The following is a 12,636-nucleotide window of genomic DNA, read 5'->3' as shown; positions in this document are numbered from 1 at the left end:
TTGGCACCTGAGCTAACATCTGCTGCCAATCTTCTTTTTTTTCTCCTTCTTCTTCTCCCCAAAGCCCCCCAGGACATAGTTGTATATTCTAGTTGTGAGTGCCTCTGGTTGTGCTATGTGGGATGCCACCTCAGCATGGCTTGATGAGCGGTGCCAGGTCCTCACCCAGGATCCAAACCAGCAAAACCCCAGGCCACCGAAGCAGAGTGTGCGAACTTAATCACTCGGCCACTAGGCCAGCCTGATATAATGTCTTTTTAATTTTAGCCATTCTAGTGGGTAAGTAGTGGTATCTTGTTATTTAAATTTACATTTTCCTGGTGACTAATAATAACTTTGAGCATCTTTTCACATGCTTATTGCCCAAACATGTATTTTGTTCTGTTTTATATTTTTAATGTATATTACAAAGCAAGCAAACACTGATAGTATTTTCTTGACAAATTAAAGAAACCCAAAGGAATGTTACCCCTATACTTTGTGTCTCTCTCTGGAAGAGGTTGTTCGTGACCTTTCCAGTTGTAATCTGCTTTACGAGACACTGGGCTTCTCTTCTAAGTTTGGGCAGCAGCTGCTGCTTCCTATCTCTGAAACCCTGGTGCTCCAGCACAAAGTGGACAGCCCCCAAATGTTTGAATTGAAATGAATTGAACTGAAGTAGCTGTACTTATACTTTTTAGATGGAATTTAAAAAGCTGCTTTGGAGGGCCGGCCCGGTGGCCAAGTGGTTAAAGTTCTGTGTGCTCTGCTTTGGCAGCCCAGGTTCGCAGGTTCGAATCCTGGGCATGGTCATATTCCACTCATCAGCCATGCTGTGAAGGCATCCCACATACAAAGCAGAGGAAGATTGGCACAGATGTTAGCTAAGGGCTAATCTTCTTCAAGCAAAAGAAAAAAAAAAAAAGAGGAAGATTGTCAATGGATGTTAGCTCAGAAAGAATCTTCCTCACCAAAAAAAAAAAAAAAAAAGCTACATTGGGGTGGGGAGGATGGAATTCTATTTTACCAAGGTTTATTTACAATTATCCAATCTGACAAAAGCATCATTTTCTGTATATTATACTGTGTCACATTTCATCATTAACTATTTAATGTCCTTGCACACCATGATGACACAGACTAACAGACTATATTTGCTTCAAAGTAAAATCAGTTACAATCTATCAGCTTCTGTTAGGTTAAAAAAAATTCTACTTTAATTGAGGCCTGCGCAGGTCCCCACCTGTCCATGGTTTTGGGTTGCTATCTGCCTCATAAGGCAACGTAGAGGGTTTGTCTTCTGGGAAGACGAAGTCGTCTTCTCTGAACAATCCTCCTCCATACCCGGCTTTGGCATCTTCCAGGAACAGTAGCGCATGGAGTGGAGCCTCTCAGGTCTGGGTTTTCAGTTGAGGTAGAGAGAGGACAGTGGTTATAACCAGAAAGTCCAGAGTCGGGTGTAGTTACCTCCAGAATTCATCCCTGTTAACTCAGTCTGGACTTCATGACATAGAAGTGGATGCCTTAATAATAAAATAATACAGTTTCAAAGAAAAATTCTACTTTAAGTCTTCATCATAGCTTCTATTGGACTCATTTTTTATTTCACAAATTGTTTGATCTTCTGTGAAGAACACAGGATGGACTAAAGTGCGAGTGTTTATCTGTGGCTTACTCCTGACTTCTAGTTTTCCTTTAGCCTTCTAACTCCCAGAGGCCCAGTGAGTTCACGCTGCTTCTAGCCTCTTTACTGTAGATCTCATTTCTATCCAACCTCCTCAACCTTAAAGCACATCCAGCAGATGAAATTTAAGATGATAAATGAATACAAAAATCTTCACTTTCTATTATTTTTATCTAGCACCCTTACTGGATAACATTTGTTTTTTTAATGGTAGAAATAGATCTCTTATTCCAAAGGAGTAGAGATTGAAATCCACAGGCCCTGTGGTAGGACAGGATGTTGGGGAGGAAAGTTATTGACTTGAGCCACCTTTTTCCCATCCTTCAAATGTAACATGAGTGCCCCAGGATATGCCATGTTCAAACTTTCCACATAACCCCTTGTTTTTGAAAGACAATAATCAACCCCTGGGAAGATACATAACAGCTTTAGTTTACTCCATGTGAATATTTCAATGACCTAAAAAGAAGTGTGAAGGACAAAACTCCAGTGGTATTCAACACATCTGCCAAGGTGGGCCAGTCATGATGCCGTAACCCAACACTGCCTAGCATTTCATGCCATCTGCAATTTTCTAAACAAATCTAAAAATAGAGCCAAAATCCATTTGAAATTGTTAAAGAAAACCTAGGCAAAACTTCTGCAAATAATAAGACAATCTATAATGAGGCTTCTTTCAAATGTCTATTATTATGTTATGAAAGCATGTTCTTATGATAACAGCAACAAAATCTACTACAAAGACCACTAGGATGAGAATCAAGACGCTGGAACCACTGTCTCACTTCTGCCACACACTAACTTTGAAACTCTGGCCAAATCATTCCTTCTCTACCTATGGAATTGGAATGTTATAAATGTTTCTCCCTCTTGAGAATAGTAGGAAGATAAATATCTGCAAAAGTGTCTTGCATTACAACATAAATCGAGGTATCATTATTTTTAGTACAGAAAACCTAGAAATAAATACCATTCTATGAATAGAATGTTCTAACATTTCTATCATTTTAATTGGTCCAAATTATATGTTTTTTGGGGGACTTTTATTTGGCTCTTTGTACAAGAGATACACAAAAAAGAAAAAAGTCACGTGAAAACAGAGAAATAAGAAGAGGAAATAAATGAGACCACTTTGATTAATGTATTGTGCTAAAAATTACTGTGAGATATGAAAGGGCGATTCTAAGTTAGACGGCTACAAGACATGAAATCCCCTTCCTGAGCTACTTCAAAGCCCTATGAGAGACAATGAAGCTATATGTAGAACATGTCACTGTAAGAATGAAGTTACAGAAAGCTCGAATAGCTGAATGGTCTCCATGATTAGAAATAAAGAAGACATACTAGTTAGTGGATCCCACTGTCACGAAAGTATATGGATCTCCCTAAGGATCGGGAAGTTCTTTTCTGATTCTCCTTCAAAGCGAAAGGTGAAGCATCAGAAGTTTCTGGTCCTTGATCTAAATCTGAAATCTTGTGAGACCTGGGCCTGAGATATTTAGCCGGGGGTCAACTACTGAACCTCAACAGTTTGTTTCATTTTCTATCACTAAGGACAAGGGCCTGAAAGGTAAACAGCATCAACCCTAAGATTTTCTATCTAGTTGATGAAAACCCATTTAGCACATTTTAGGATTATGAACAGCACCTATTATTTATTTTCATATTTAAAAATATAAAAAGATTCAGTGCCTTTTGTCTGAAAAACGTAAATGCTAAAAAGGTACAAAAGTTAATGAACTGTATGGCTAAAAAATGACTCTCCTCAACTTGCTAGGATAAGAGATTCCCTCTTGAAACTTGAGCAAAGGGCACTTAGGACAAACACAGCGAACTTCTACTTTGAACCACGGGAGTTGTAGGGAGAAGGTGTCATACCGCTTATCACACAAGTACTATAATTTTACGAGTACTTGTGTAAATATTCAGTTCCTTGAGGGCTGGATCTTAGTCACTGCTATGTCCCTAGCAACTTAGCACCAGGCACATGGAAGGTGCTTAATAAATCTTAGTTGTCTTATAGGGCCCTTCCCAGGCCCTCTTCTCTCTTGGAGAGTCTGAGGTCTGTGACCCAGAAACTGAGATTTCTTCTAGCATGGGAAGATTGTGCAACTACCGTCAAGTTCCAAGGGTTGCTGGAGACAAGGAGAGGAACAAAGAAGCAGCACATACTTTGGTCACTTCTGTTTTATTTGTTTTCTGTTTCCATAACAACGACACTTCACCTCTTGCTCTTTATGATATAGAGGATCTGGTAAATAGCTGTGCTGAAAAATGCAATGTGCAGTTTTCAGTGGGCACCTTAGACATTATTTTCTTAATTTCTGAAGACGATCAAAGTTGGTCTTTAGCTTACATTTATTTAACTAATAATGCTAATTATAAACACTACTCTTATCCCAAATAATCTTCATATTAGAGATATTATTCATAATACCAACACAAGGGCACAACATAACAAAGATTTAAACAATTTAGAGAAAACCTGAGACAGTTAAAAATTACATAAAAGACCTACATCTGCAGAAAATAGCTCAACTATATATTATGTATGCAAATATAGAAATACATATACATACACATACATATATAAACAGTTTATAATCTAAATCATGATTAGAATGCCATGGACAGATAAACAAAATCAACTCTCGGTAGGAGAAATAGTTAATAGATGCTAAGCCAATGATTCTCAAAGAGTGGTTTCTGGACTAGCAGCATCAGCATCACCTGAGAAGTTATTAGAAATGCACATTCTCAGACCCCACCTCAGACTTACTGATTCGGGAATTTTGGAGCTGGAGCCCAACAATCTGTGCCTTAACCAGCACTCCTATTATCAAATCAGCACATTGTACACCTTAAACTTACACAATGTTATATGTCAATTAGAACAAAAACTAAAAAATAAGCCCTCCAAGTGATTCTGATGCACACTACAGTTTGGGAACAACCGCTCTAATCTATACATATTGCTCTCTTTATTTTACCAATGAGGGAACATGGGCTCATACATAACCCAGCTAGTGGAGCCTGGGACAAGAGCCAGCCCTTGTGACTTTCAATCCTGTGTGCAGTATTGGAAGAAAAAAACCAACTTAAGAACCAGAAAATCTCTGAATCCTAAGATGGATGCTTTTTCAACTGAAGTAGAAAAAAATTAGTTAAAACTCCTTAGGTTTTAGGAACTTCATCTGTGATATGAGGATACTAATAATACACTAACCTCAAAGAGGTTTTGGTGAGAAATAAATTAGATAATGTGTAACCATGATTTTAGGCCATAAAGAGTCATAGCAGTTTGGTCATCATTATTTCTGCAGCCTTTTGACCTTATGAGAAAATACATTCTCAGCTGCTATTCTGCATTTCTAGCTACAGGATATACATGAATTTTAAACATGATCTACTTCTAATTTTGCTTTCTGCTATGATGTTTTTCCTCCAACTTGCAAAATTATGTCAGCTATAAAATTACTATGACCCATATTTTTGTATAGAGAAAAGAGAGTGCTATGCGGCATTTTTCTAGAAAAGAATCAAGTGATTCTAATTTTACAAAAAAATTTCTCTAAGATTAGATTGATGTATATCTTATGCTTTTCAGCTCACAGAAGTAGCTTTCACAAGCTAATTACTATTCTATATTTATGTTATACAACTGGCATTTTTAATGTATCATTTATTGCATCCTTGGTGGCCTTTATATAATAATCTCATAAACTACATATGTGTTCACTTTTTAAAAATAACTTTAATTTTTTATAAGGTGTTATAATACCATTATAAGTGACTGTGAAATTACAAAAATATAGTAAAAAAATTTTTTGAGACCTATATTGCTACTAATCAGCAATAGCTGCTTTAACATTTTGGTTTTCATCTCTCCAGAATTTTTTATATGCACACATCTCACTAATACATAGTTTAACAAAATAGGAGCATCTGATTTGAACATTTATCAGCATATTGTGAAAATATTTCCAGGTAATCATTTTTGCTTCATCAGTTCAAATGGACCCATTGTATTCCACTGGATGGATGGATAAGAAATTAACCAATCATTTATTATTGGACATTTAGATTTTTCTAATTATTTCACTTTTATAACCAGTGATTCAATGAACACTGCTTACTGATCTAATTTTCCTCTCAGAATACATTCTTAGAAGCAGAGTTCCTAGATCAAAGAGAAGCACATTTTTAAGGCTTTTGATTCATATCTCAAATGGCCCTTACAGAAACATTGTACTAACTTTTATCCTTATCAGTAGCATATGCTTTCCAACATCCTCCTCTTTAGAAAAAAAATTTTCCTACTCTAATATGACAAAATTATGTCAAAATATGTCAAAAATAATACTTTACTTTGTTAATTTGCATGTATTTGGTTACTAGTGAGACTGAACATCTTTTCATATGATGAGCAGACACTGTCAGGCCCTCCTATGTCCCTCTGTATCCACCTCTACAGCCTCTAGCTGCTTACTCCCCTCTTGAGGGTGTTTCTTTGGTTGTCTAGCAGTGGGGAGCGTGCAGGGCTAACAGGAAGTGCCACAGAAGTAACACCTCCAGGAGCAGCCTCAACCAAGTTGAAGGATAAAACTCCAACTGTACCTGTTCGGTGGGATAACTCTGTTCCACACTCGGTCCCAGAGTTTTCCCACGGGACTGAGCCCTAGTTGCCCAGAGAGGAAATGGATTTATGACTCACCATTTGTTGGCTTCCTTCCCCTCCTTGTCTCACTTCTCCACTTCCTATCAGTGTTTTCTAGAATCACCTCCCAAATAAACTACTTGAACCTGAATTTTTAAATCTCAGGGTCTTCGTCTGGGCTGGGGAACACGAACCAAGACAATATAAGGTTTTTTCCCCCCTTATCTAGTCAATTACCTGATCATTCATGCATTTTTTCCCATTTTGATATTGGAGTCAGAATTATCTATATTAAGAGGGAAAAGATATTTGTGAAGGGCAACCTGATAGATCACAACCCAGGAGTTTAATACGTAATTAGTTACCACCAAATTGTCTTAATAAGCAAGTTAAGATTTAAAGTATTACAAGTTATCAATAATAATTATTATATTCAAAGTTAATTACCCTCTCTTTATCTTAAATGTGCCATATTGCGCTAAAGTTTTTCTTGGAGGTATAAATGAACTAAAATATAGGAAAAGGGAAAAAACTAGCAAACTCTGGTGAGGAGAGTATTTTAGCCAAGGTGTGCTAAATGTGTTAATTGAGTGCTATAAGAAAAACGACATTCAACAACATAAATATGCTCAAAATAGCAGATTGCCATAAATTTTAGGGAGTGATTAGGGCTCAGTAGGAAGCCTGTTGAGAAGGTTCAGAATGGAGAGACATTTTGGGCCACATGACATTTCCTAGTATCTAAAATCAATACGTTCTTAATTAAAATACCAATCTCCCAAGATGAGTCTGAAAGACAGTAAACAACGTTAAGCTAAACTGGGTCAGAGCCCAGAACATCGGCTAGACTAGAAGTGCAAGCAGCTAGGCAAAAAAACCAAACCAAAACAAAACAAAAAGAAGAACTTTCAAAAGCAATTAACTGTTTGGAATGGAGGGGAAGGGACAGGGGAGGGGATGCAGAAAACAAAAGAAAATTACCAGTTTGCATCTTGCTTTGGCCCAGGAATCAGATAGCATCACTCCAGCAAAATCTGTCTAGGGGCCATTCTTCCAGCTGCTCACTTTAAACTAAGCCTTTGCAAAGGTAAAACAAGGACAGTCTAGACAACCTAACTTGCCTTGTATGGACGATGAAAGTTTTTAAAGAGGACACACAGAACATAAATCCACAAGAGTCAAGTTTAAAAGCCTGTTCAGGGCTGTGACTGCCCCCAACTTACACACTATCTCCAGAGAAGTTAAATGAAAAAAATGTGTGACTCGGTCATGTTAACATATTTTGTTAGGACAGATTATAATGTTTTTCTGAACTTACAAGATACATTAAGGCTATGTGTCTATATATAGCAAACATTCAGAAGAAATGTAGAAATTTCTGTCCAGATTAAAGTCAGTGCAAATGATGGCTGTTGGATCTCAAATCTGATGTGTGAAATACAATAAAAAATAAATGCTCAATAATACATCAGCTCTGTGCTAATCAGATTCAAAGAACTGAGTCTAACTGGTCGGGAAGAGATTCCTCTGAACATTTCTGTTTCAAACTAAAGATTTGTTTACTTAAATAAATATATTTTTATTTTTATTTATTTATTTTATTTACATTTATTAGGTGTTCATCTAACCATTGTCACTAAACAAAGACAATTTATTATATTGCCAGGCTCAATATAGACTGAATTCTCTAAGGCAGTCAGCAGCCATCAATTAAATAAGCAAGCATAGAGATGGCCTTGGGCAAACTCCATTACAGCACAATACCACTTCATATTAGTCAGAATAGACTTGGTTTTTCTGTGATAACAAACCACTCCCAGATCTCAGGGGATTAACCCAACACAAGTTTATTTCTTGCTCACACTACATGCTCCATGTGAACCAGCAGAAACTATTGCACCCAGTCACTAAAGGACTTAGGCAGATTAAGCTCCATCAGCTTTTAGCCGTACCTTCTGGAACACGTGGCCAGGAAGAGGCCATGGAAGGAAACACAGAGACTGGAAAATCCCACATATGTGACTTCTGCTCATATTTCGTTAGCCAGAATTAATCCCATGGTTCCTGCTAACACATCGAGGTTGAGAAGTGCTATGTCAGTTCTGCCTGGAAGATGAAGAGAACTGGATATTGGAGTAATTTCTACCTCACACCTCAATGACCTGGAACTGTGGATGATTTCCTAGCACAATGTAAGGATAGAAACAGACACTGAGAGGCAAAGCTAAAGACATAACAAAAGGCATGAGTCATGGCTCAGAGGTTCTAAGCCAAGGCCAAGAGTCAATGAGTAAGGAGATTCAGAGAGCTATAAGCAAAGGAGGGAGCAAGCATCAAAATCCTGAGAATGTCTTGAAGTGGCAAAGGCCAACCTGTCATAAAGCTTTGTTAATTAACTTCATTTTGACACAAAGTAACATCTTTCTCAGGGCATCTTAATATGTCACTTGATATCTGACATCACCCCACCTGCATTTCTCAAAGTATGGTCCTTGCATCATCAGGAACAGATATATGAGGGGCTTCACAGAAATACAGATCCCTATGACCCACTCTAAAGCTTTGGATTAAAATCTCTGATGATTTTAGGTCCAGGAATCTGCTTTTAAACAGGTATCCCTTCAGTAATTCTAATGCATTCTAAACTTTTGGAATCTTTATTCTAGACTTCTACCAGAATCCAGGGCAGGTCTGAGACCTGAGCTGTGTTTGGGCCCTGGGAGAATGCCTCCACTTGTCCTAGTCACCAGGTAGAGCCTGCATATTACCTGAAGGCATTTGATAAAGTCCAGACTGTGCATTTAGGCTAAATGGGGACTTTCCTGGGTGAGGAAATTTCGGGAGCATGGAAACTAGGTTGATTTTGCGATTCCTTTGGGAAAGACTGGTTGAACACAGAGTAGCTTCAAGGATAACAGAATTTGTAGGTAGATTTGCCAACAGATTGACAATTATGGGGATGGAGAAGAGCCCAGACTTTCTGTTGTTGAGGTTTTGGAAATGGTCAGGTGGAGGAAATGAGGACCTTGGGATTTCCCAGGCATATGCTACAAGGGCTGCTCCTTGAACAGGCTGTGCTGGGCAGAGAGGGGAAAGCTGGTAAATTCTGTACCTTCTTTGCTGAGATTGGGAGGAGGAAGGTGCAAAATGCTGTTATGGTTATTAGGAACTATGAGATAATAGAAAATATATACATTGGTCTCTGCCCTCAGTTCCTGGCACAGAGTTCCTAAATCCCTTGGAATTTCCTGGTGGTAGCAGTGTCTTTTGTTCCAATGAGGTGACTCTTGGTGGGTTCCTGGATGGAGGCTAGTCACCAGAAAGACCAAGCCATGATTAGAAGCTTGGAATTTTCAGCCCCACCCCCATTTCTCCAGAGAGGGGAGAGGGGCTGAAAATGGAATTAATGATCTAACATGCCTACACGGAAGAAGCCTTCATAAAAATCCCACTACTTGGGGGTTTGGCAAGCTTCCAGGTTGGTGAACATGTGGAAGTGCTGAGAGAGTGGTGTGCCCAGAGAGGGCATGTCAGCTCTGCATTTCTTCCCACATACCTTGTCCTACCACCTCTTCCATCCAGATGTTCATCTGTATCCTTTATCATGTCATTTTATAACAAACTGGTAAATAGCAAGTAAACTCTTTTCCTGAGTTCTGTGAGCTGCTCTAGCAAATTAACCAAACCTGAGGAGGGGCTCTTGGGAACCTCCAATTTATAGTTGATTTGTCAGATGCACAGGTGACAAGCTGGACTTGCAACTGGCATCTGAAGGGGGTGGGGCAGTCTTGTGGGACTGAGCCCTTAATCTGTGGGATCTGTTGCTGTCTCCAGGTAGACACTTTCAGAATTGACTTGAATTATAGGACACCCAGCTAGTGTTGAAGAATTGCTTGGTGTGGGGAAAAAAACCTACACATCTTTTGTCTGAAGTGTTGTGAGTGTGGTAGTAGTGTGAGAGTAAAGGAGAAGTATAGGAAGAAGACTGACTTTTTCCTAACACGGAAACTTTTTTTAAATAAAAAGAAAAATGGGGGTCGGCCCTGTGGCCGAGTGGTTAAGTTCGCGCACTCTGCTTCAGCAGCCCAGGGTTTCGCCGATTCGAATCCTGGGCACAGACGTGGCACTGCTCATCATGCCATGCTGAGGCGGCATCCCACATGCCACAACTAGAAGGACTCACAACTAAAAATACACAACTATGTACCGGGGGCCTTTGGGAAAAAAAGGAAAAATAAAAATCTTAAAAAAAAATTTTTAAAAGAAAAAGAAAAATACACACCAGGTAATTATAAAATAGAGCTACTTATATAGTTTACGGGAGGGAGTAGTGAAAGTAAATGGACACACCAGAAAGTTTTAAAACTTCCACAACCTAAGATTAATGGTGACTCGTGGGCTAATATTCTCTGCTCTGAAATATTGAGAGGAAATCTGATACCCAAACAATATGTAACTATGAATCTTGGGTTGAAAAATAAGAACATAAAAAAAAAGAATGATGGAATGTATTATCTGGAGGAGATTTCCAAAATGTAAAATATCTTTTCATAAAGAATTGTTTTACTGTCTCACAAGAAATTATTTTGCTTGAATGGAAGTATTTATTACCTGCGGAATAAACAAGCCCTCTGTGAGCTCTTCAAACCTATAATCAGGAAGCAAGCTATTTTTGGAAGTATAACATCATGGCCTACACAATATGGGGCCTAGGGTCAACATCAGAGGTCCAGGAGTGGGTAAGAAGGTCAGACAATGATGTAAGAACCAGAGACAAGGTACTGAGCAAAGTGGCTCTGGGTAAAGAAAATGATGGAATGGCATACCAAATATCTGCAAACGATATTATTCTTTAGGGTAATCAATATTAGCAGCTATTGATATGCACCCCCTCAAGTCTTAGTGGCTTAACAATAAACATTTCTTTTTTGTTTGTTTGTTTGTCTTATTTTGTTTCAGTTTTATTCAGGTGTAACTGACAAATAAAATTGTAAGCTATTTAAAGTGTACATCGTAGTGATTTGATGTACATATACGTAGTGAAATAATTCCCACCATCTAGTTAAAAAATTTCTCTCTTTCTCTCCTCCCTGCCCAATACAGATTGGGCAGTTCTCCTTAGAGGCTGTCCTCAAGACAGTGACTCAGGATCTGGGCTGCTTCTGTATTACGGCTCTGCCATCTCCTAGTGCCTCCATGGACTCCTCTGCTTGGTCATCACTCAGCCATCAAGTAAAGAGAGAGAGAGCAAGGAGGATCACCCAGGATGTTTCATAGACAAGTCTGGAAGTGGTGTACATTACTTCCCTCCACATGCCATTGCCCAGAACATGGTCAACTAACACCAGCCTAACAGCAAGCAGGACTGGGACACGAGTCTTATCCAGAAAGAGGAAGTGGAATTGGTGAGCATCTAGGCAATCTCTGCCACATGACGACTACTAACCCATAATCTGCCTCTGTTTTAGTTAAAATCATACAATTTCCTAAAGTTCTTTAAGCATGTTTTACAGTGTAGTTCGTAAACTATATTATTAAAAACTGTGGTAAATATTTGAACGTCATTATTGGAATAGCTAAGATTCTCGAGGAAATTTTTGGAAATGCAAGACTCTCTGGTAATGTGTGAATTGAAAAATAAGCATTCAAAGATCAAAGTGGCTAAGTTTAGCAATTCCATACTGGAATTTGGATGGTAGCTAAGCCCTCATTCTTATAATATGCCTTGTGAGCCCATTTTCAAAAGGAGTATATGATAGAGAACAACATGAAGAATGTTTGAGTTGTAAATTCCAAATCTTATTTATGAACTTTTAACACATTTATAATCCCAGATCCATTCTAATACTGTATCTCTCTGCACACTCATGGCAGAGCCAGTAGAAAATCTGTTGATTAATGACAGCTAGTTTTGAGCATTTCTCATGTACCCCCTCCTCACTTCACATACACTTCATCATCATGCCTTTTTTTTTCAGATTCTTATTTTTTAACCCAAAAATCATGGTCCGCATTTTGTTTAAATATCAGCATTTCCTCTCAGTCTTCTAGAGCAAGGAATTTCAACCCATGATTCACCATTAATTTTTGTGAGTTGTAGAAGTTTCAAAACTTTCTGGTGTGTCCATTTTGCTTTTAACTCTCTCCCTCCTTCTTTCTCTTCTGTCTTATAGACTATGTAATAGCTCTGTTTTATAATTGCCCAACATATACTTTTCTCTTTATTTAAAAAAATTTTCCAATAGCCATGGCAGCATTTTAAAGTTTACACTGAGGGAGGCTATCTAAATATGAAACAGATGAATAAGTATATCTT

General features: G+C 38.3%; 1 long non-coding RNA gene across 2 annotated transcripts in view; it reads left to right on the top strand.

The window, feature by feature from the left end:
• LOC139074167 (uncharacterized) overlaps positions 1-12,636 on the top strand; it is a 48,616-nt gene that overhangs the window by 34,367 nt on the left and 1,613 nt on the right. For both annotated transcript variants that reach the window (XR_011523698.1, XR_011523699.1), the window contains exon 3: positions 11,424-11,725. This is a non-coding gene — a long non-coding RNA (uncharacterized lncRNA). The remainder of the gene's footprint in view (positions 1-11,423; positions 11,726-12,636) is intronic.

Source organism: Equus przewalskii, chromosome 1 (genome assembly GCF_037783145.1).
Source record: "Equus przewalskii isolate Varuska chromosome 1, EquPr2, whole genome shotgun sequence".
Lineage (NCBI taxonomy): Eukaryota > Metazoa > Chordata > Mammalia > Perissodactyla > Equidae > Equus > Equus przewalskii.
This window is presented reverse-complemented; position numbering and strand designations above follow the sequence as displayed.